Genomic DNA, 23,229 nt, shown 5'->3' with positions numbered 1-23,229 from the left:
CAGGGCTGCTGGCTGAAGTTCAATACTTGGGCCACAGATGTTTGCTGAGCTTCCAGGTTTAATACTCAACTTGGAAAGATAATTTTGTGAACTAATATTCTTTAGTGATACACTAAGTGTTTTATAGTGGAAATCAGCTGATAAGATTTAATTTAATCTCTGGGCCTGACAATGTGTATGACTTTAATACACAAGATTAAAAATCCTAAACAGGAATGGATTTACCTCATAGAAATTGTTCATGTCAGATGTGTTATTATAATTCTTGGGGTAGAATGACAATAAATTTCATAGCATCAAAATATATAAAAAATAAATGTATGTTAGTCTATGTAAAAAAAAATCAGTAAAGAAAATTCTGTTTAGCATATATTTATCCTTTTGAATAAATGTGACAAAATTTTAACAATTGTCAGAGTACATTAATACTGCTTTTCTCATACAGTAATTTAGTGATTCAGAAAAAGGAATTATCTTTTGAAAGACATTATCAATTACATTGTGTAAATTTTTAAGCTTTTAGATTATACTTTTTTTTGTTCCCAACATTATTGGGAAAACAAGTCATTCATTTAAACTTAATATTTACATCTAAAGATTTTAAACAGTATGTGCTATTAATGTACTAAGGCAACAAAATGAGCTGCCCTCCTGATTTTACTCTTGTCATCTACAGCACTGGCAGGAATTGCTGTATCACAAAGGAAGGTGTGTCAGATCAGTGACCCTGTTCAGCAGATTCTTATTCAGCTGCACAAAATTATCTTCATCCCTCAAGTATGCATTACTGTTACTTTTGACATTCTGTACTTTTTAGTCATTTGCTGTTGTCAAAATGATGTTACTGCAAAGTGCTGCTAATTTAGTTTCTGTTCTTTAAAAACAACAGAACTTGACATTTTTGCAGATGGCAGGATGCTTTAAAAATATATCATTTAAATAAAGACTAACTTTGAATATTAGTATGTGGAGGATGGCAATAATTGAGTCATATGAAAAAAAAATCAGTGGTTCACCTCAGAAAAAAATGGATTGTACAGTAAAGTATTTTTACAACATTCTGTCATAGCAGCAATATGACTGTTTAAGGTGACAATATCATATACTGACATGGAGAGTACATAAAATTCTTTCCTCTGTACTAACAGTTTCTAAATAATTTCAAAGTTATATTTTAATTATCAGTAAATAGTAATACTTGGGATTTTTAGTGCAATAGATAAAATCCTGAATAGATTAACTGTTTTGAAATGTCAGATATTTTTCAAATTTAAGACTTGTTTTAAAATCAAGTGTTTCATAGTGAGAGAGAGTTGAAGTTACTTTGTGATGATTCCAAAGACAAACTGGAGCTGAGCTGATACAAAATCTGCCTTGAACTCTCACATAAAACTGTGATGGGAAACTCTTTATTCTGCAGAAAGATGGCTACGATGCTATTTCCAAAATCTGTAATTATTAAATAAACATATTTTTATTTTCCAAAATGAAGTGTTTACATTTGGGATGTGATGTTTATCACCTCAGGGCTTTTGAGATTGATCAGCCAAGTGTGTTTGGTTTTGTTTAGAAGAGAATAACATAGCTGAACTTGGGTGTGCTTTACATGTCTCTCTTTTGGTTTTTTGGGGTTTTGGGTTTTTTTTGGTTTTTTTCCTTTTATTAAAACAGGCAATACAAGAATTAAATTATCAGAGACGAAGGAAACAAACATTATTTAAAATAATTGGAAATTATGTCCTTCTCCCAAGAGCAGAAGTGAGGCAGTTCAGTTTTTACGTGGTATATTAGGAGTGTGTGCAAGGTGTTCATTACTGAACCTATCCGCTCTGTTGAAGGTTTTCTCAAGTGTCCTACTACTTAATATGAGTTATTGTAATGTGGATGCTCAGTAACTGAGAACTAACAGCAACTCAAAAACTGTCTCAGAATTGACCACTGAAGCAATAGCAACAGCTTTTCTGTGGTTTCAGAGAAATCAGAACCCATACCTGTATTTGTTTACTGTGTTCCATATGCTTCTTTTGCATTTGTTTATGATCTTACAAATCTAAGGTTGAGTATTTTTTATAATACATAGCTGATTTCTCAAACTGTGTTACATATTCCAGCTGACAGTTTTAAAACTGAAGTTTGCAAGGGAGAGTTCTTGCCTTTTAGTTCTTGGCTGCCAGCAGCCTTCCCTGTTTCCATGGGAACAAGAATCAGAGTGATCTCTGGAAAACAATGTAAGAGAAAGCTTTTTAAAAAGCATTATGTAAATCCTTGGGTTTTTTTTTTTTTTTAACTGATCTGACAACTGATTTTATTAAAACAAAAGCTAAAATTGAGCAGTAGTGCCCGAGGCAACTCCAAGTTTCTCAAGCAGTGGACTTGTTCTTTCCCACTTGTGCTTCAGAATCTCCCAGTATTCCTATGGTACATTAACTGCACACAGCTGATTGCAGTGGTATGTAATCACGGAGTATGTTGTAGGCCTTTCCTAAGGCATCATTTTTTTTACTTGCATATAGGCTAAGAACATTCAAGTTCTGACTCAAAGCACATGTGTGAGGTCTTATCTGCACGAAAAAAGTGTAGTATCAGTCTGTAACATAAAAATCTGTATGCCACCAGCTGTCTGGTGAAGTCTTTTGTGCTTAGCATGTGACTTTGAACCCTGGTTTGTCAGAGCAAATCAGGACTCCTGTGAGGCCAATCAAACTGTTCTGGATTTATAGCTGTCTAAGAGCAGTAATTTGTTCCAGTGTGATGAATGTCTTTCTAATGTGTGCTATGTCAGTGTTTGAATGTGAATCATTAATGGTCAACCCCTCCCTAAGTAGTCAAAAAGCCTCCTGAATTCAGTGGAGTGGCACTTCATGAATTTACATCAATGATGCAATTATAAAGTGTATACTATATGGTAGAAAAATCATAGTTTTTCCAGCAGTGTCTGCAGGTATAAGAAACTAGAAGAAACAGCATAGGAGATAATTTCAAAAGGGTGGTAACATACCACAGAATGGCTGTCAGACTGGGTTGGTGTCGTGGCAGTGACCAACAGCTGAAATTGTACATTTACTGTTGGAGCATAAAAACTATTTTAAAGGAAAAGACATCCTTTGAACTCTGTTGAGGACTTTAAGCACAATAGAGTATGATTTGTGGGGGGGTTTGTTTGTTTGGTTTTTTTTGTAAATATAGATGAAAGATGTGTTCTTTTTCAACCAAAAAGATACAGCAGGAAAAAGTATAAAAAAATCAGTTATGCTTTATAGTCAAGTGAAAGGTAAATTTCCTCCTTCAAGAAGCTTTGAGTGAAAGGGATACTCTGAATTGTATTAAGACCCATAAAGACCTTAAAAGAGCCTGTTTAAGCTATTCCATGCACATTGAATGAAGGTTTAAGCTTCTTGAAATTCCATTCATTTCAGATGGACTGACTCATTATAGACAACATGAAATCTAGTCTAATGTTCTGTGTGCTTCATCTGTAGAAAAATGCCCCAAATAGTAGCAGTTTGGCCAGGAAGGCAAATCCAGTATTACCAGTGTTAGGCTTATAATGATGTTCAAGACGAGAGGAACTGAGTTATATGATAAACCAAGCTTGACAGAATGAGCAATGACAGAAGGAGCCTGAGCCTTGTTATAATATGCAATGAAATCAAGTCTTGTAGTGTTTATCACCATTCTGTTAGATATCAATGTTTCTTTTTGCCATGCAGCTACTTTTTTCAATAATAGCACTTCTGGATGGGTCATTTTTATGGCAAATGTAACTGAAGGGTGAAAACGTGTTTCTTTGTTTCGTGTAGCTTCCTCCAACTTTGCAATGCAACTTGGAAAGGAGAATCATTGAGAGAGTCAAGAAATCCTTCAGTCAGCAGAACAATCCCTTTAATCTGAAATCAGAAATCAAAAAGGTGTGGTACACCATTTACTACTCGTGGTCAAGTTTGTCTCTCTTTCTATTCAGTCATGCTGTTGATATTAGTATCACAAAAATATAGGTGTAAGAGTCCATTTTCAAAAGGAAACATTTGGAATATTCTCTAGCTATATTTGGCAAATGGGGAGGCTCCTTAAGTAAGAAGTTTCTGGAGGTTGATTTCAAGTTTGTATCTTGTCATTAGAACTCTTTTTATAAATGGACAGGACCTGCTAGTTTCTAATACACAAAACCAGACCTCATCTCATCAGAGCTCAAAAAGACAAGGAGAAAGGCAATGTAACTAGAGATTATGTAAACTCTTAATTTATGCAAGCTCTTCTTGATTTGTTGAGGGTTTCTTAATACTTTTTCATATTCTGAACTGTATTCCTACTTGAACCATTTTAAGAAAGCAATATCCCAGAGTATCTTGAATATAGCATGCCTTGTCTTGTTCTTGCACAGTCTGTCAGCAACAGTTTAGTGTTATCAGTTTAAAACTACTGCACAGCTTAAACTGCTGCATAGTTTAAAACTACATTTGTAAGAATGACCTGACTAAAGAAGCATGCCTGCATGTTTTGCAGTGACATGCTGGATGCTCTCCAACAGAGAGAGAGCTAATGACTAATATCAAAATTTCTAAATGTTCCTTTGAAATCTCCTGAGAAGACTGTAATCAGTAAAGGATTTGAAAATTACTTCCTTAGCATCTGGGTACTGGGGGAGACTGAAGCTAAGATATTTAATTTCTGAGTTGATGATAAAGCAGGTATTAGATATATTACTGTACCTAAAATTTGATGACTAAAGTGACTTATTATCATTCACATAATTCTCCTCTATAACTTAATTTGATTATCACCTACTTCCACTGAAATATGGAATCTTCTATGTGATTGTTAACTACCAAACAGACTGACCCCAAATGCTGGATCCATCCTTTGATTTTGTAACAACTAACCTGAGATGTTAAAACTTCCTGGAACGTGGCATGTTGGTAGAAATTAGAAAGGTAGTTAAAGATGTTTCTTTCTGAGCTATCATTTTCATGTTGTCTGGTAAATCAAGTTAAGAAATTCCTGTGTTTCAGCCATAAGATTAAATCTAAGAAATACCTGCTCATTGTGTATTGAATTGATGTTTTCAGGAAAGGATGCCCAAAAATATGGTAAGGAAGTGTTTATTATAAAATTAACCTAATTTTCAGGTGTTCAGAAATAAAGGAAGTTATTTCTAAAGGTAATGAACTGTAAAATTGTGTTAGTTTCAAAACTATTGGATTTAAACCTGCAGAAAAGGCAAGAAATACTCTATTTAAAAAGTAAGTGGTAGTAAATTGAAAGTGTTTGAAATGTTGAATGCAATTCTGGGCACTCTACCTTGAAGGAAATAGTTACAGAAAACATTAATAGAATGCAATGAGAAAAAGTGCAGGTAGAAGGCTGGAGAATTGATAAGCATAGATGTTACATAACTTACCAAAACCAACACTGTAAATATACTGGGTAACATGGATATCATTTGGAGGTAATGGGAGGGGCCTACATAGAAAATAATTAGGTTGCACTCTTACAGCAAATGTTGTCATGAGGTTGTACAATTTCTGGAAATAAAATTTTAAAATAATGTGATTTTTACTATGCCAAATTGGAAAACCTAGTTAGAATTACAGACAAAAAATTCCTCCACTGATTAGTGGTAAAGGTCTTCCAACAACAGAGATTCTTCTGTTTCTGTAAATGTAAAATGTTACCACGCTGCAGAAACACATAACTGGAATTTCTCTCCTATGTGCAAAGGCAGTCCTGTCAGAGTTTTTACCAGTGGATGTTTTCAAAACTAGATGTTTTTAAGTTTAATCTCAGTATCCTTGTTCATCTAATCAAGTAGCTGAACTGACTTTCAGTTTTCAAAAGTGCTGGGGTATCTCTAATGGGAATTATACCACTTATATATGGGCTAACACTTGCACTTGAAGCCACAGTTTGCACAGGAAACCAGAGTCATGAACTGCTCGTTTCTCACAGGTTCAAGAGAACACACTTTCCTGTTTATTCTAACACAAATATATAGTTTATGACATTTTATTCAGATAACCTGAAGAACTCAGTGCTTTATACTAAGTGTAGATTGGCAGCTTGCAATGTTCAGTTTTTCTGGAGAGAAGGTAAGGTGTTCACAATTGTGTTTACCACTTTTTCATTAATCTAAAATGTATTGAAACCTCTTTTGACTTCTGATTGTACTGAGAAGTATAGGAAAGGGTAAACTGCCTCCTGGAAGTCTGAAGTTTTGGCAAATGGGAAGGATGGAGATTTCAAGTATCTTTGTGTTTTTAGTCTCTTCTTTTTTCCCCCAGCTGCCTCAAGGTTCTAATGAATTGATTGAATCCAACATCTTCACAGCAGATTGGCACATGGTACCTCTTTCTTCAGGTGCAAATATGTTGATTTGAGATGATAGAAAAGGTAAACAAAGCATCATAAACATCTATAGTGGCAAATATGTTTCTAATAAAGTGTATGATATCAAAGAAGAAGGTGCTCCAAGAACATACTTGGAGAAGGTACCCTAAGATCACTCTTTAAAGACAATAAAGTTATGTTGACTATACTGATTTTCTGATTTGTTTTTTGTTTGTTTGGTTTTGGCTTGTGGGTTTTGGTTGTTTGTTTGTTTTTTGTTTTGTTTAATTTGTGGTAAGAAGTGCAGTTTACCACTGCTGGAACTTTCCACTAATTGACGAAAGCATACTTTGGAATTATAAAGAAATATCAAACATGCAAATAATTAATGGTTCCTCCATGAAAATTAATATAAATGTTTGTAACTGAAAATGCCCTTGCACATGATTTTTAAACAAACTCTGTTTAAAACTTCGTTTTTTTGTCATGTTTTAAACAGTTGTAATGGGTTGATTTAATTACATAGCTAGATCAAACCATACAAACTTGAGGAGGGAAAAATGCACACACATATATATGTACATATACTTCAGAAAATATATCAATATATATGTCTATTATACTTTGGACTAGTGATACTCAACAAGACAAATCATAAACACCACGTATAATCAAACCTACCAGTTGTGGCGTCATCTGGGGTGGGGAATTACAATTCTTGGTTCAGGGAGTTTTTCATTGTATGCTTCTTTGTGCAATGGACATAAGGGAAACCTGCAGCCTGTGTTTTGGTGATTGTGTCATTTACATTTCTCTAAATGTACAGAAAAAAACTAGGTTGCAATCCATGGATTAGGGGACACAGTAACATTAAAATCTGTGATGCCAGAAAGAAGAGTGAGAAACTTTAGTTTTGATTGCCTTTGTGTTGAAACTAGCATATCTGTTCCACAGCTTATTGCAAAAATCAAAATTAATACTAGGTGTCAAGGGTGATATTTGAGTAGGAAATGAGTCCCTAACAATCACTTTAAATATGAGCATTATTTTTTTCCCAGAGACGATAATGCAATTTGTTGAGATGCTCATTATCTGTAATTTTTGAATCTCTTAACCTGCAGACACTACTTCTGTCCTCACAAATTGCTGCTGGCTGTGTGCCCTATCCACTGTGATTTGTAAGGGAGAAAAATAGGAAAGTTGCATTTCTGAGTTCTATTAAGTGTTTAAATTATTTTTCATTGGTTAGAACACTTCCATAATGTGTGTGCATCAAATGTTCATATTGTGCCCTAAAATGACCCTACCTTTGCGGGGGGGGGGGTTATTATGCTCAGTGGGAGTTACTGATAATGAAGCATCTCTCTTGTCATAATATTTGTAGTGGAATTGCTAAGAAACTGATAAGGGAGCATAAAACCCAAATTCAGTAGTATAACATTACTTGCCTTATATTTTCAGGCATTCTTGGCACTTCTGACATGGCAGAAGGGATGACATATGAGCAGTTGCAGGTAAGCTATCTATGTCTACCTACATGTATTCATTTATTACTTTTAATGAAGATAATTCACTGAAATTAAGTTCTTTTATGTTATAGAACCTCTAATTGAAGAGGTTCTAGAGGAAAGTGGTTATTACAGTTTCTCTTCTAACAGGTCAGTTTGGTCAATTTGAAAAGGAAAAGTTAATTATGATGTCCTAAAACAAAATGTATCATCTTCCTGTTTATATGGCTGCGGTTCACTTTAAACTTAGTGGAGTTTGTGGTTTATTATAATGTATGGATGCATGGACTGGAAGTAATGTATTTGGGACATATATTAGCTAATCTAAGTGGCTTTGTTTGGCCACATGTGTTTTCTTCATTCAGATGAAAGAGTAGTACAAGTATGGCAGCAATTTCCTCACATTTTTTTCCTGCATAAACCCACATCTGAACAAAAGGTTCATTACATCAAAGTATATTTTAATAATCTATCGTTACAAGTCTTAAAGGATAAAGCTGATATATTTAGCAAAATATTTGCGTACAGCACAAAAACCAATGTGTTTGCTTGTACAAAAGTGCAGGGGATGAAAAAAAATATAGTGGTCTTTGAAATTAGGCAAATGCTTTATCCTCAATATAGTACATCTTTCCTGCAGAAAAATTTTGACACAAGAAAGAAAACATATGAAATATATCGTTAGAGTTCACAACGTAAGCCTAGCATTTCTCATATTTTTCACCTGCTGTCCTATGATTTATCATCTCAAATATTCTTTAGCACAAAAAACCATTAACTGCTTTAATCAAGTAAGTCTGTTCTTGTCTTTGCATTAATCACCATTTTAAAGTGTAGGAGACTGCAGTTAGGTTTTGTAAAACAAACAAGCATAAACCCTCCCCACCCCTTACTCCCCCCCAATATAAGTATTAAGAGGTTTTAAGAATTTATAGTTCTTGGTGCCTCAGCAGTATTTTTCAGTTATTTTTTTACATCTGAAAAGTTTTTGGTACAGATTGATGTGGCTAGCACAGTTTTTCCCATGGGAAGTTTTCTTGTGTTTTTGTAAATAAAGATAAAGTTTGGATGTTTTGGAACAGTGTCCCAGAACTTGGACAGTGCAGGCCTGGCCAATCAGGCCTGGGGGAAGGCTTCTGACTACCAATCTGGGTGACTTTTGAGAACTCTATAAATGTGATGAAATCAAAACAATAAAGGTCATTCCTTCTTGCCACCGAGAACCGATGCATTCATTACTCTGCTAGCTGCTCAACAGCGACAGATTGATGCAAGCTTGAAAAATTTCTAATGGTAGTCTGAATATTTCTATAGGCTACTCATTAAATTGGTATTTCAGCTTGCAAGTGTCTTGTAGCTGCCAGCTCAAAGTATTGAAAATCATGATTCAACACTCCCAAAATAAAATAATGATTAAAGTTTTGAACCTTCAGGGTGTACTTGAATTATGTTTACAGATTACTTTTTCAGCTATCGGGTCTAACAAATTTCTTTATAAGTGTTTTCAAGTATTTTAAAATTTTTGTCCTAATGACAAGCTTCCATGATTTGATGCTGTAGAAAAGATATCACGCAACTGATGAAAAAGAAAAAGACATCAGGATCTAACAAGTCCTATTATAAATGTACAAATGCATTGCAATTGTATAGGCATTTATCTCACAAACAGACTAGTAAAAAGTGTCTTACTTTAATTAACTGTAATGAAGTAGGTATTTACTGAATATGGATTTCAGTGTTTTACAAGAACTATTACAGAGATAAGGTATCTGTCAAAGGGATTCAGTGAGTCCCAGTATATCACGTTTTGAAAGGACATGTAAGGATTGAGTCCAACTCCCTGCTCCTCACAGGACTACCTAAAACTAAACCATATGACCAAGAGCATCATCCAGGCGCTCCCTGAATTCAGACAAGCTTGGTGCTGTGCTCACTTGCCTGGGGAGCCTGTTCCAGTAAGGAACCTTTTCCTCATGTTCAATCTGAGCTTCCCCTAGGCTTCATTCCATTCCCTTGTGTCCTGTTGCTGTAAATGTAATTGCTGAAATGTAGAGGATGCTTCAAGATTGCAGGCACATCTGCTAGTACTTTCAACATGTGAGTGCCACAGAAATGCACGTGGGACTAACAGCAGTGAAATAATTAGGTCTTTTTTCCTGATCTATTCAGGACTACTTTTTCTCTGCTGTGCTGGAATTCCTTAGAGAGTAGTTGCTCTGCAGAAAACTAACCAAAGATTCTAAATCTTTAAAAATGTTTTTTTAAAGGAAACATAAAATAATATTCTTCTTAGCCACATGGGATGACAGTGTAGTATGAGGAATTCTTCTTGGTGCTATGTTTATCCTGCAGAAGGAAACAAGTGAAAGAGCAAACAGTACATTTCCACACAAATGTAAGGTCTGGAGAAGGCCAGTGGATATTCAGCCTTAATCACATTGGTGGATGTGCTATGTCTTTGATTTTCACAGGAGCACAGGAAAATTGGAAAGCACGTCGTGTTTCCCCTGAGTCACACAACTTCTTTAGCAGCACTTGTGGTATGTTATCCACAATCAATGCTGATTTGTGTTTTCTTCATGGGATTTGTAGCAAAGACATAATACATTTTGGAGTGAATTTTGGAGGAATGGAGAGAAATCTTATCATGGGTATGAATCTCCTTAGAAGCTAAGATCTATGTTATCTCGATTTGGTTGAGGGATTTTTTTGTTTGTTTGGTTGTTTTTTTTAATTGCTTAGATTTGTTAATGGTGTGCATATAACACCTATTGCAGATTTTGCTGAACTCCACTGCATGTCCTGGCTATCGCTGGTAGATACAAGACAGTCATACAGCAACCCTGTTGGTCTATCACCAGCAACTTGTTTTTCACTATGCTTTTTGTGGTGGATTGACTCTGGCTGGATGCCAGTACCCACCACAGCTGCTCTATTACTCCCTCCAGAACTGGACGAGGAAGAGAAAATATAACAAAAGGTTCATGAATTGAGATAAGGACAGGGAGACATCACTCACCAATTCCTGTCACAGGCAGAACAAACTCGACTTGGGGATATTAGCTGAATTTATTACCGATCAAAATCAGAGCAGGATAATGAGAAGCAAAACAAATCTTAAAAGCACCTCCCCCACTCCCCTCTCTTCTTTCTGGGCTGTACCTCCTTTCCCAAAGTGGTGCAGGGAGACAGGGAATAATGGTTACAGTCAGTTCATCACACATTCCTGCCACTGCTTAGTGAGAGAAGTCTTTCCCTGCTCCAGTATGGGAGTCCTTCCCACAGGAGACAGTTCTCCACAAACTTCTCCAGCCTGAGTCCTTCCCATGGGATACAGTTCTTCACAAACTGCTCCAATGTGGGTCACTTTTCCATGGGGTGCAGTCCTTCAAGAACAGCCTGTTCCAGCATCACAAGTTCTACCAGGAAACCTGCTCCAGCATGGGCTCCTCTCTCCACAGGTCTGCAGGTCCCTGCTAGGAACCTGTTCCAGCACAGGCCTCCCGATGGGTCACAGCTTCTTCCCAGGCATTCACCTGCTCCAGTGTGGGTTTCCTCCACGGGCTGCAGGTGGATCTGTGCACTCCCACTGAGCTCTGTGGGCTGCAGGGGCACAGCTGCCTCACCATGGTCTTCACCACTGACTGCAGGGGAATCTCATCTCAGGCACCTGGAGCAGCTCCTGCCCCTCCTTCTCCCCTGACCTTGGCATCTGCAGAGTTGTTCCTCTCACATATTCCTCTCACCCTGCCCCTTCTCTGATCACAACTAAATGTGCACAATAACTTTTCTTTCTTCTTAAATCTATTATCCCAGTGGTGTTATCACCATCTCTGATTGGCTCAGCCTTGGCCAGCAGTGGTCCTAGAGCCAGCTGGTATTGGCTTTGTCAGACATGGGGGAAGCTTCTGGCAGCTTCTCATGGTAGCAGCTCCTGTGGCCCCCCCACTACCAAAACCTGTCTGTGCAAACCCAGTACACTTTTGAATTCTATTATTTGCTGTGATGCATAATTACGTTTGGTTCCCCTGTCACTATTACATTGTTTCCCAGACAAGGTTCTACTCCCAAATAACTTATATTTTTTCCTTCCAGAAAATGGACAGACCGTGCTTGAGCCGTGGCTAAAGCAAAACATGTCTATATTTCCAGAGAACTTGCCATGTTTTCTGAAGTGTGCTCTGCTCAGTGCCATTCAGAGCTTTCAGAACTTACGCAATTTTTCTTTTTTTCTAATATTTTTTTGCTGCTTGCACTCTCTCCAAATAGCCAGAGTCCAGTTTTGATAGCTGTCCAGTCCTCAATGATTCATTTGGCTAGCAGACACGAATCATTAGGTTTCACCTCAAACTCTCCAAACAACATAAGCAAGCTAGAAGAGCAAATCAGTTTCCTGAGCTGCGCTGCAAGTCACTTATCAGCGTCTACCATTATCTGGTTTTATTTCATCACACAGTAATTGGTTTGCAGCCCTCACAGCAACATCCCATCAGCCATTCTTGCCTAAAGCTGTTTTGAGCCTGGCACTACCTCCTCTCTTTTACATACAGCAAGACATTTCAGAAGCAACTGCAAATTTTCCAGGAGAACCTCAATCCATCCTGTGGCTTTTCTGGGATCCCCTTCTTGGAAAAGTGTTCACAGAAAAGCTTTAGAAAAATTACTGAGTGATGGATATCTGTGTCTTGTTTGCTTTAGCAATGTATAGGGCACTACTATTTTTAAACTTATGTTATGTTAGAAGCTTTTCGTTTAGATTGAGTTTTTCATTTTCTAAGTTGTAATGATGCAGAAATGTGTGGGTCTTTTGCAGTGGAAACAGAATGACAGTGCTTCCAGCAGGAAACAAATTGCCTTCCCCTCAGCTTATAATATGTTTCTATCTAGTCTAGTAGAAATGAGAAGAAAGAAAACACTTCAAGGGCTCAAAAATCCTTGGAAGGCACATCAAAACACCACAAACTTAATTTGTTAAATAGCAAATGTTTAAAAATGTTTTTCATTTTAGGGCCAAATTTCTTCATGTTTTCTGGCCAAGTTGAAATTGACATCAGTTCCATAGATTGTAAGCCTACAAGGTGAATTCTGGTTTAGAACAAAGATCAGGGACATGTGCTATGGCTAAAAGCACTACTAAATGCAGAATAAACAGCTAGATAACATAATAATGCAATCTTCTACCTCATTGTGGAATACATAGAGAAAATACTGAAAATATATTTCATTTATTTTCTGGTTTGGGGGGGTTTATGTGCATTGTTTTCTTTCCCATCACTGTTGCCCCTTGCTGTGCCCTTCTGAAGTTCCAAGAATATAAGATGAGAAACCAAACCTTAAGTGGGTTGATGACAGGAAAATTGTAGTAGGACAAATAAACTGTATAAAGAGTTAAAAATGGTTCAAGCAACTTGATTGGGTGATGAGAGAAACATGAATTCTTTAGAAACTGACAGCTTCATAAGAAAAATGTCATGCTGCTTTTTTTCCCCATTTTCATTATAGTAGTAATTACTATCTCAATACCAGTCATTTCATGGGGATTAATGATCAGCTGAGGATAATGACCCTCAGCTTTATCTTGAATAATCAGCTTGTGCCCATTTATCACTAATCTCCTGAAATTACTCAGCACTCCAATTGCATTACTTATTTATATAGAAATTTGGTAAACATGCATAAAAAACCCCCAGTAATGTTTCAAAATTATTCTGTTCACATCCATTGTGCCACTCTTTCTCTTTTCCACCTTCTGATTTAATATTATATTGCACAAGAGGCAAGCTCCTTGTTTGTGAGGCTGTTTATGAATAGGGCAGTGATACCAGTTTCAAAATTTCATCCTGCTTTTTTATATTAAAATACACATGTAATACCCAAATTCATGCCGAAGTCTATTCTTAATAAGTTGCTTGAAGAGACCTAATCCAAGCAGAAACTCAGTTATAAGAAAAAATGCAGTGGTCAGAAACAGGAGATTGTGCTGTGTTCAGCTGAACGCTGTGGCCCTGTCATGGTTTCACTACCGTGGGCAACCTCAGGACCACACAACCACTTGCTCACGCCCCTGCAATAGGACAGGCAAGAGAATTGGAAGAATAAAAATGAAGAAGCTCTTGGCTTGAGATAAAGAGAGTTTAATAGGTAAATCAGAATCTGCACCTGCAAGCAATGCAAAAGAAGGAATTAATTCTCTGCTTCCCAACAGCAGGCAGCTGCTTAGCTGTTTCCAGGAAAGCAGGACTCCATCACGTCTCCCGATTACTTGGGAAGACAAGTGCCATAACTCCAGATGTTCCATCCTGCCCTTCCCTCTTGTTTCCTCTAGCTTTTATGGCAGAGCCTGGTGTCATATGGTGTGGAACATCCCTTTGGTCAGTTGGGGTCAGCTGTCCTGGCTTTGTCCCCTCCCAGCTTTTTGTGCACTGCCAGCCTACTCGCTGGTGGGGTGGTGAGAGATGCAGAAAAGGCCCTGGTGCTGTGTAAGTGTTGTTCAGCAAGAACTGAAACACTGGTATGCTGGCAACACTGTTTTCAGCACAGATCCAAAACTTAGCAGTATACAAATTACTATGAAGGTATTTAACTCTATCCTAGCCAAAACCATACAAGCTCCGATGACCACAGGTCTGTTTGTGAGAAATGCTTCATTTGTTTTGTAGGAAGAAAATTGCTTGCAGTGCAAATAAGACTAGAAGGAAACAGGCTTCATAATCAGATGCATATATTGATATGTTGTCACATATAATTTTCTTAACTTCAGCAAAATCTCTTCCATTGTTACTGAAATTTTAGAAATAGAGAAGCAACTAATTTTGTAGTTAGAAAGAGCTATTTCATGAAGGGGAAAATTGTCAAGTCTGGCTCTAATGACAGCTATACATTTTTAACTACTCAAAGAATAGCTCAAGGTATTATTCACAGAAGGATTATATAGCTCAGGAATGACAGCAAATTCTGAATTGTGCTTGTTTGAGGCAGCCCTCATTTGTATTTGGTCTATGGTTCATAATATGAAAATAGAAATACATTAGTGGGGCTTTTTCTGCCTGCAAATTCTTACCATGTTGATAAAGTATTCTTCAACATTAATGTACCTCTTTAATTCTGTTAGATTCAAATTTGTACTTATTTAAAGGATTCAAATTTGTACTTAGTTTAGTTGATGTTTTTTCAATGTTCTAGAACATAGCGAGCTAGACAGTAGATGACACTACACAGCTCCAACACTCCTAGAATCTAAAGTGGATCTTTTGACTTGGTGATATCTAAGTGATTTAAGACATTCTGCTCCTTTTTATTCTCGCCTGGAACATTTTCCACGAATGTTGCCAGGTATTATCTGTTGATTGTTTTCTTCTTCCAAATGGTTGTCCATGTAGATTCCTAGTTCTCACATATACAGAAGAGGATTGTTTTGGCCAGCAAGTCATACCAGCATTCTGTTGAATTGTGCTTCCCCCCAGGGAGGTAGAAAAGTCTACCAAAGCTCAGAAGTAATTTTCATTTTCATTTTTATTTTTATTTAAAAAACAATTATTATTCTATCATCATCATCATCTTGCCACTAAACATTCGTGGTTGCAAGTCTTTCATTTACCCCCCTGCAGTTCTGATTGTTGCCAGCTGAGGGTCTGTGTGGCACTGTAAGTATTCCAGTCTATTTCCACAGACCAGCAGCATTTACTTCACCTTTTGAGTCAGCTGTCCTTCCACTAAGAGGCAGTATTAGCCTATCTTTCCTAAGTCACAGATCCTACAGAAATTAAAAGCAACATGAAAACCTGGCGTAGCAATTGATCATAGCTTTAATTTCATCCAGCTCCTGGGGTTAGACAGTGACTAATATTTGTCACATTGATGAATACAGAGAATTCCAATGACAAACATTTGGCCAAGAGATGGATTAAAAGACACTTGCTGGATAGGGTTCACTGCTGCACATGGCAATAGTCAGACTGTGCCTTTTCACACTTGCTAGAGACATAATTTTTACCAGCTTGTTACATCTGCAGATATATTGGCTGCATTGAGAAGATACATGCATCAGGCTTCATGCTAATGGTAGAAATCTACAGACATGATGACTTATAAAACAGGAAAAATGTATGCTTTGGATTCTAGGGTATTAGCAGCTCTTCATGTTAAAATCAAATTGTCAGGTTTGAAAAACTTACTGTTAACTGTATTTTTAGAGAGTTGCAGAAATATTCTGCTTATTTCATGCGTAACCATTAAGCTAATGACAGAGAGAATGAATTTTAATTTTTTTTCCTGGTATTATAATACCATAACAAGACATTTTTTCCACTTTGGTTAGTAAGTCAGTCTTTTTAAAATTTTTATTTTAGGCTTGTTTTTCCTGTGAGTCAGTATGATAGGGACTGTAGAAGAAACTGTTTATTGCTCTCTAGCAACTAGTTAGTATCAAGACTGCTAGATTTGGCTAGAATTAGGACTGCTAGGTATAAAAGATGGATAACCTGGCTGTTATTCATGACATTGTGTGGTGTAGAAAAGAGAAGTGATCCAAGGATCCATCTGGTGCGAGAACCAGAATAATCTGGTTATGTGGTGGGACTGTCATTGATGCAAAACCTCTTCCTTCACTCAAGCTGAAGATTGTCTTTAGCATTGAGATACGTGGAAAGGTGCATTTCACCTCTTGTTGGAAAAAATCAAAGAGCATCTGGCCTGAATTTAGGCTGACTTGTAGGTACCAAGTCATTGATACAGTTCAGTGATATATACACAAAAGTAAGTGGTCTCCTGACAGCAGAAATGCCTGAAGTCCACACTGCCTGTGGAAAAAGTGCATGTTTATGAAGCTGTCTGTCAGCATTTAGACTGTGGGAATGACTGTTTTCAACAGCAGGCAGATGGCTCTGATCCCTTGAAGAGATCACATGCCCTGAGTTCTTAGACATTCTTATATGAGCTCTCCCATCTCTGAGTAGAAGCATCTGTCACCACAGACTTGTTTGGCTGAGATAAGATGGGTTTGCTCTTGCAGCTCTGAAGCAGGTCTTTCTACCAGTTTGATTAAAAGATTTGAGAACAACTTCTGTGTGTCTGAGATGTCTGTGTGGCAGAATTCTTGCACAGAGCTTAGATTAAGTCTGTCAAAGAACATGAAATAAGAAGACACCTTCCTACTTAAGCTGGTTTTGAAAGCTCAGTGTAGTCTGGAATCATTCTCATGTGAACGTCCTTATACAGCTGCTGTGAGAACTTTCAGTTGAAGTAAAGGGGAAGTTTTTTGTTTTAGTTTGGTTTGGGTTTTTTTGTTTGGTTTGGCTTGAGGTTTTTTTCAGAGTGGGGGGGAGTTGCAGCATTTTTTGTTGTTTTTTGTTTAGTCTCTGTTGGTTGGGGATTTTTTTGAGGCTTTAATGGTTTGGTCCAGCTGGGGCAGTTTAGCTGTTAAAAATGTAATACCCCTTCCATGTCATAGCAAGATGGTGTTGAAAGGTATTTTGGGAACTCTTAGACTAAATAAAAGACAATCTGAAAGTTTTGGAAGAAATGGAAGGTGCTATTGGCCTCAGTGTTCAGAAATCAGGGCCATACAAAGATAAGTTCTTTAACTGTTTCAAGATCTCCTTAATGACTATGGCTAGAGGAATCATAGTTACAAAGGCAGGTGTTTTGGTATAGCAGTGCAAGATAAAACAAAAACTATTCCAGGATGTCAGCATAGTACTAACAGGCACGGTGTTTATCTAAGTATTGTAGCTGTGTCCTTTATCCTTGAATACTCCCTTTTTGCTAGCAGAACATCCATTTACTGAAAAGAGAAAGTCAGACCTTCATGTTTCTGACATGGTACTCCATAAAGATAATTCTTAGGCCTCATCATAGTATCAAGTTCAGTTTTCAAAGTTAATTTGAAAGCTTTTATTAAGACAAATAACGGGAAAATTACATAAAAAGAAGGAATGACTGTTTATCTCACTGTGACATTGTATCTGTAAACTCTCTCAATTTCCCGAGTTTTTCCATGGAGTTCTACAGTTCTAGAAATCTGTGCCATGGAAGGAACTAAATGATTTCCACTGTTACAGTACTGAATGAAGGCATTGAAGATAAGAAGTTTTGTCCTACCTTTCTTACCCGTACTAAAAAAATTCTAGTGTTGTTTTCTTTATTAAGCTGTGTGGTATAGCAAGGATTTAAGATTTGGCCAGGAAAGCACCCTTTTTTATTTTTTTCCCCTCACAGGTATGAATTTTATCCTTCACTTAGCAAGTTTGTGCCAGTGTCATAATTTCAAAAAAAACCCATGGCAGTAGGTATATGCTTAACTGTAGCCTTAATAGAGTTCTGAAATTTCTGAAATTTTGTCAGGTCATGTTTAGACATCAGAACAGAAAGTGATTCTGTCTCATCATTGTAAGGTAATGATCAAGCAAAGAAGTGATAAGTAAAAACTGATGAGATAGAAGCTAGAAAATGAACATACATCTAATAGAGAGCCAAGAAGAACAGGAGACAGAATCTAGGAATTCTAAAAAGGATATTAGTATGGGCAGAAGGAAGAACCTGCTGTAGCTGGGACTGACCAAGAGAAAAGAGAATGGTTTGCAGTAAAGAATGGTCTGCAGTAAGGGCTGGTGGTAGAAAGGGTAGACACATAGAACGGGAGCCAAGCTCAGACAAAAAGGGATCCAGGGATACATTATTGGAACCTTTCAATGCTTAAAAGGGGCTTATAAGATATTTTTTTACCAGGGCCTATAGCAGCAGCATGAGGGGCAACAGTTTTAAACTTAAAGCAGTAGATTTAGATAAGACATAAGGAAGAAGTTTTCTATGGTGACAGTGGTGTGACACTGGACCAGGTTGCCTGGAGAAGCTGTGGATGCCCCATACCTGGAAATATTCAAGGTCAGGTTGGATGGGGTTTTGAGAACCTGATCCAATGAAAGACTTCCCTGCCCATTGCAGGGGCACTGGACTACATCATCTTTAAAGGCCTTTTCCAGTCACAGCCATTCTATGATTCTAATTTTTGCACAGATACAGTGTCCCATCAAGGATTATGTTATCCACATAACGGGTTGAGTGGAAGTTTGCTGTCAGCCTTTATTCTGTAAATTTTGTGTTTCCTGAAGTTCACTTGACTTTACAACTTTAATAACAATCTTTCAGCTTAGGGATTTCTACCCACGCTTGTTGAAGTGTGTGTGTGCAAAGCTATGAACTATTTTTCACATTTTTCCTTTCCTCATTCCTGGAATACTTCCATGTCTTTCAGTATTCAGTAATCAAAATAACGATGCTTCCTGAGGGACCATGTGTATAGAGGAATGTTTGCAGGCCTTTGGGTGTCTGAGTTATATATATTGTATACAAGTAGTCAGGGAAAATTTAAGAAAGGGTCTTACACTTGGATTGGAGATGGTGGAATTTTCAGACAAAATGGAAACAATCAGTTTTAGTTTCTCACAGCATTGATTATGAGAAATCTTTACATCTTATTTTCATAGAATAATTATAACAATATAATACATCTTGATTATGAGACAAGTTTCACCAACATAAAGCTGACAGATGCAGCCCCATCACTTTCTGATCTAATTTTCTTTGTAGTAGGCTAAAGAGAAATTACAAAAGGAGAAAGAAAGTGACGTTGAAGACTTCCTTTCAACTAGTTCTCCATAGTGCTGAGGTCTTTGGACATGTTACATCAGCAACATAAGTTAAAGCTGTCCCACAAATACATTATACTGCATTCAGGCTTCATTGATTATCTGTGGGAGACCTTTGCACCATGCTGCTGTTTTTGTGCTGTGCAGACCAGTCCATAAATTTTGAGTCAGAGGATCATTAGACAAAATAATATGTGTAACATAAATGATAGAATTTCACCCAGAGATTTCTGCATCAAACTGTTGTAAACTATAAACTAAAACCATTTTGTTTGATAGACTTTTCAGGTTTCTTGGCTTCTACATCATGCTAATACATCAACTTTCTGCTGATAGCACAGATTGATCCCATGGCTGTGAGTATGAATAGTGGGAAATTCTTAATTCCAACTAGCTACCAATTTTTTTCCCCCAGGTATCTCTACTATCTGAAGGCAACAAAGAACTATCCAGCAAAAGAAGAGAACATGTGATTCTAAACAAAGTGTTTGGAATTGTTTATAATGAAGTCAACCTGCCTGTGCTTCAGCTGAGGCTGATTAGCAAATGGTCAAGCTTTGCTCGTTGGATAGGATCCATATGGAATACCAATGTGGAACAGCTTCAGGTATCATTTCAGGATTGTACTCTTTAGCTTTGTTTACAGCATAAGCACTTTACAAGAAGCATTGTGAAAGATGCTTCCAGGTTTATACATTAGGAGAAAAGCACAGTTCTCAACAATACATGTTTTCTATTTTTAGAATTTTTTTAAAGCAGTTGCATGATCAGATTTTCTGAAATGATAGTTCAGTAGCCTTATTTATATTCATGTATGCCTTCTGTGTAAAGAAAAAGAGCTTTGTAATATGACCAGACAGAAAATATATGTAGATTCCCTGTACCAGAATTAGAAACAGATTAAATACCGTCAGTATGATTTTAATATTTAGAAGATATTTCACTTCTTATGTTTGGATAATAGCAAATTCTAATGCTGCTGTGACATGTTAATAGTCGTTATTTGCAACTGGCATAGCTTCTGAAATCATTGTTATTTTAAAACCAGCTGGTTTTACTGCTATTTCTGTCTTGATATTATATGTATGTCTTTAGCCACACATTGTATAGATCTGTGTACATAAAATGTGTCGTACATTTATATACATTTTATATACACATTTATTTTACTGTTTAACAGACTTAAGTAAATTAAATAAACACTTTGCTGCTAATCAAAAGTACTTAGGGATGCTTCCAGAATTTCAATATTTATTCACTGTGTTAAATGTAGATAAAAATGTCTCGCTGCAGTAGCAGAGAAGCTATGTTTTTGTCTACAGTTTAGTAAGGAATTCTAAGTGCAAAGGCTTTTCTCTACACTTGCTACTGTGGCAATCAGACCTGTTGCAAATAACCAGGATGCACTTGGTGATTATCTCTGTTGAAAATTATTAGCTTTATAGTTCTCACACAATTACTTGTAAGTAATTTGATTCAGATGTATGTTGTGTACTTTTTTCTTTATTTTTCCTCCCAGTGGTTTGTTTGTAAATTTAAATAGCTAATTGGCATTCATTTCATAACAATTTAAGTGTATAATTTTACCTCTGTGACTTCAATGGCCCAAATTGTGAAGCAGTGAAAAAGGGCCCGGTGGGCAATGCAGAAAAATAACAATAGTAATAAAATCGATCCTCTTTTCACAGATATGTAATGTTGAAAGTTATCAGGTTCTGCCTTTGCATCTATACAATGATGCAATATTGATAGCAAAGGTCTGTTAGGGATCAAGGCGTGTCATTACCAAGGTATCACCTGCAGGTAGCTGCAGTTTACCCCTTGAATCACCAGAGATGATGCATTTCCTGCAATGTTGCCGCTAAAAATCAATTTCTATTTTAGTTCAGAGTGTTAGTTTTGCTTTGCTAGAATGAAGAAAAGGAATGCATAATGGTTAAATCTGATAGATTATAAAGCAAATCCACACTGTATATGACTGTCAGTGGAACTGATTACATGGATATTTTATCCAAAATTCTTCATTTAAAGTCAGCCTTGATATATTCTACTCAAATAGCATATGAATTCTAATAACAATTTTCCACTGAAATAGCATAGAACCAATTTACACTTAAAGTAACCTATTTTAATGTAATTTGCCAGAAAATTCTTGTAATTCTTAACTGTTAGAGTGCATTGAATGCCTTAGAAATACTTTTGACTTTGTTTCAAGTGTGTTTTGAAATATCATTGGTTATATTTTGTCTGGATTTGTATGATGTCAATTCATAATTTATGGCATTGTTTTTGTTGAGAAATAGAGTATAATTAATTACTCTTACTGTGATTTTCTTAATGTATTTTTAGTGCTTTTAACTTTGAAGCAAATGTGCTTGTTTTTGTGACTGTGAGAAGTGGGATACTAGCTAGTGGCCAGCAGAGGAGCAGACTTCTCTCCAGTAACTCCAAGACAAGCAGTGGATTGGCAGCATGTGCAACCACCAAGGCTTTGATTTAAAGCAGGAAATCAGCAGTCTTTTCTGTTTCTTTCCCAGTATTCACTAGGATTCTTTTTTCCCTCCATGGCTGCAACAGAATGGACGTGCTGACTGATGTAGGAAAGAGCTGATGCATTTTGCATATAGGGCAACCAGTGGCTACAGAAGATCCATTATCTAAGCTGTAAAATAGTTTATGGCATGAGTTCATAGATGCTCTCCCCTGACACCAGCTTCCTTTGTGTTTCCCATTGTTCGAAAAGTAACAAGGGACAGTTCTGACATGAATGATTTCTGTATGGCTAAATTCTGTGTAGACAACATAGGTAAAGCCTATTTAGGAAAACACAGAAAGCAAAAATAAGTTGCTTAATATCATTCAGCAAATCATCAGTGAAGTTGATAATGGAACTGACATCTCCTGGGTTCCAGTCCGGTTCATAACTTGTATCCTTCAAGGTATGTAACTCTTTTTTTTCCATAGGTTTGTCATCTTTAATGTAACCTGTTCAAAAATCAGAGAAACTGTCATAGCTATACTTACTATTTAGCTATTTGAAAAAGATCTTGCTGAGTGTGGTACTTAACATGTTGAAACATTACACTGAAATACAGCTAACTTGATAATTTGTGAGTTAATCTAAACTGTGACTTATGCAAGCCTTTCTTTCAGTTTGCTTGGCTGCAGTGGAGTACCTGAGATTATGTAGTATTCTGCCTTCTGTTATTCATGCACTGACTTTCTACAGACATCTGATTACAAGTACGTTCTCAGAAGAATGTACCGTGTATGTAGCCTGATTTACAGATGTTGTGCTTTGTCTGAATCATTTCCAAGTCTCCTTTCAAATCCCTGAATAATCAGATGTTGACATTGGACCAAATCATGAGTTTTATTCCATAAGGGAATTCCTGTTTACAGTCACAGAATAATGTGTTTGAAGACTGTTTCTTGAAGTCATTGTGACTTTGTGGGATTAGTGCCTGGTTATTGGTTTTTCATGTCAAGAAATTTGACTAGTTAGGGAACTTCTGGAATTATGGTAGTTAAAGAAGAAAGGCCAACAAATTTCCATGCCGTAAATTGGAAAGCTTCTAGCAGTGACTTCCCCAAACTGAATAATAGACACAATTTTAACATGTATGAATTCTGCCCTACTTTTGGGAAGAACCAGCAATTCTGAATGAATGCATTTCAGGAGATGTGAAAAGAGGAAGCCGCTTGAGAATATTTGGGTTTAACTGTATGAATTCACCATTCACTTGAATTGA

The sequence above is a fragment of the Lichenostomus cassidix genome, chromosome 2 (genome assembly GCF_008360975.1).
Source record: "Lichenostomus cassidix isolate B80296 chromosome 2, HeHo_3.0, whole genome shotgun sequence".
In the NCBI taxonomy this organism is placed as follows: Eukaryota; Metazoa; Chordata; class Aves; order Passeriformes; family Meliphagidae; genus Lichenostomus; species Lichenostomus cassidix.
Note: the sequence above shows the minus strand (reverse complement) of the source record.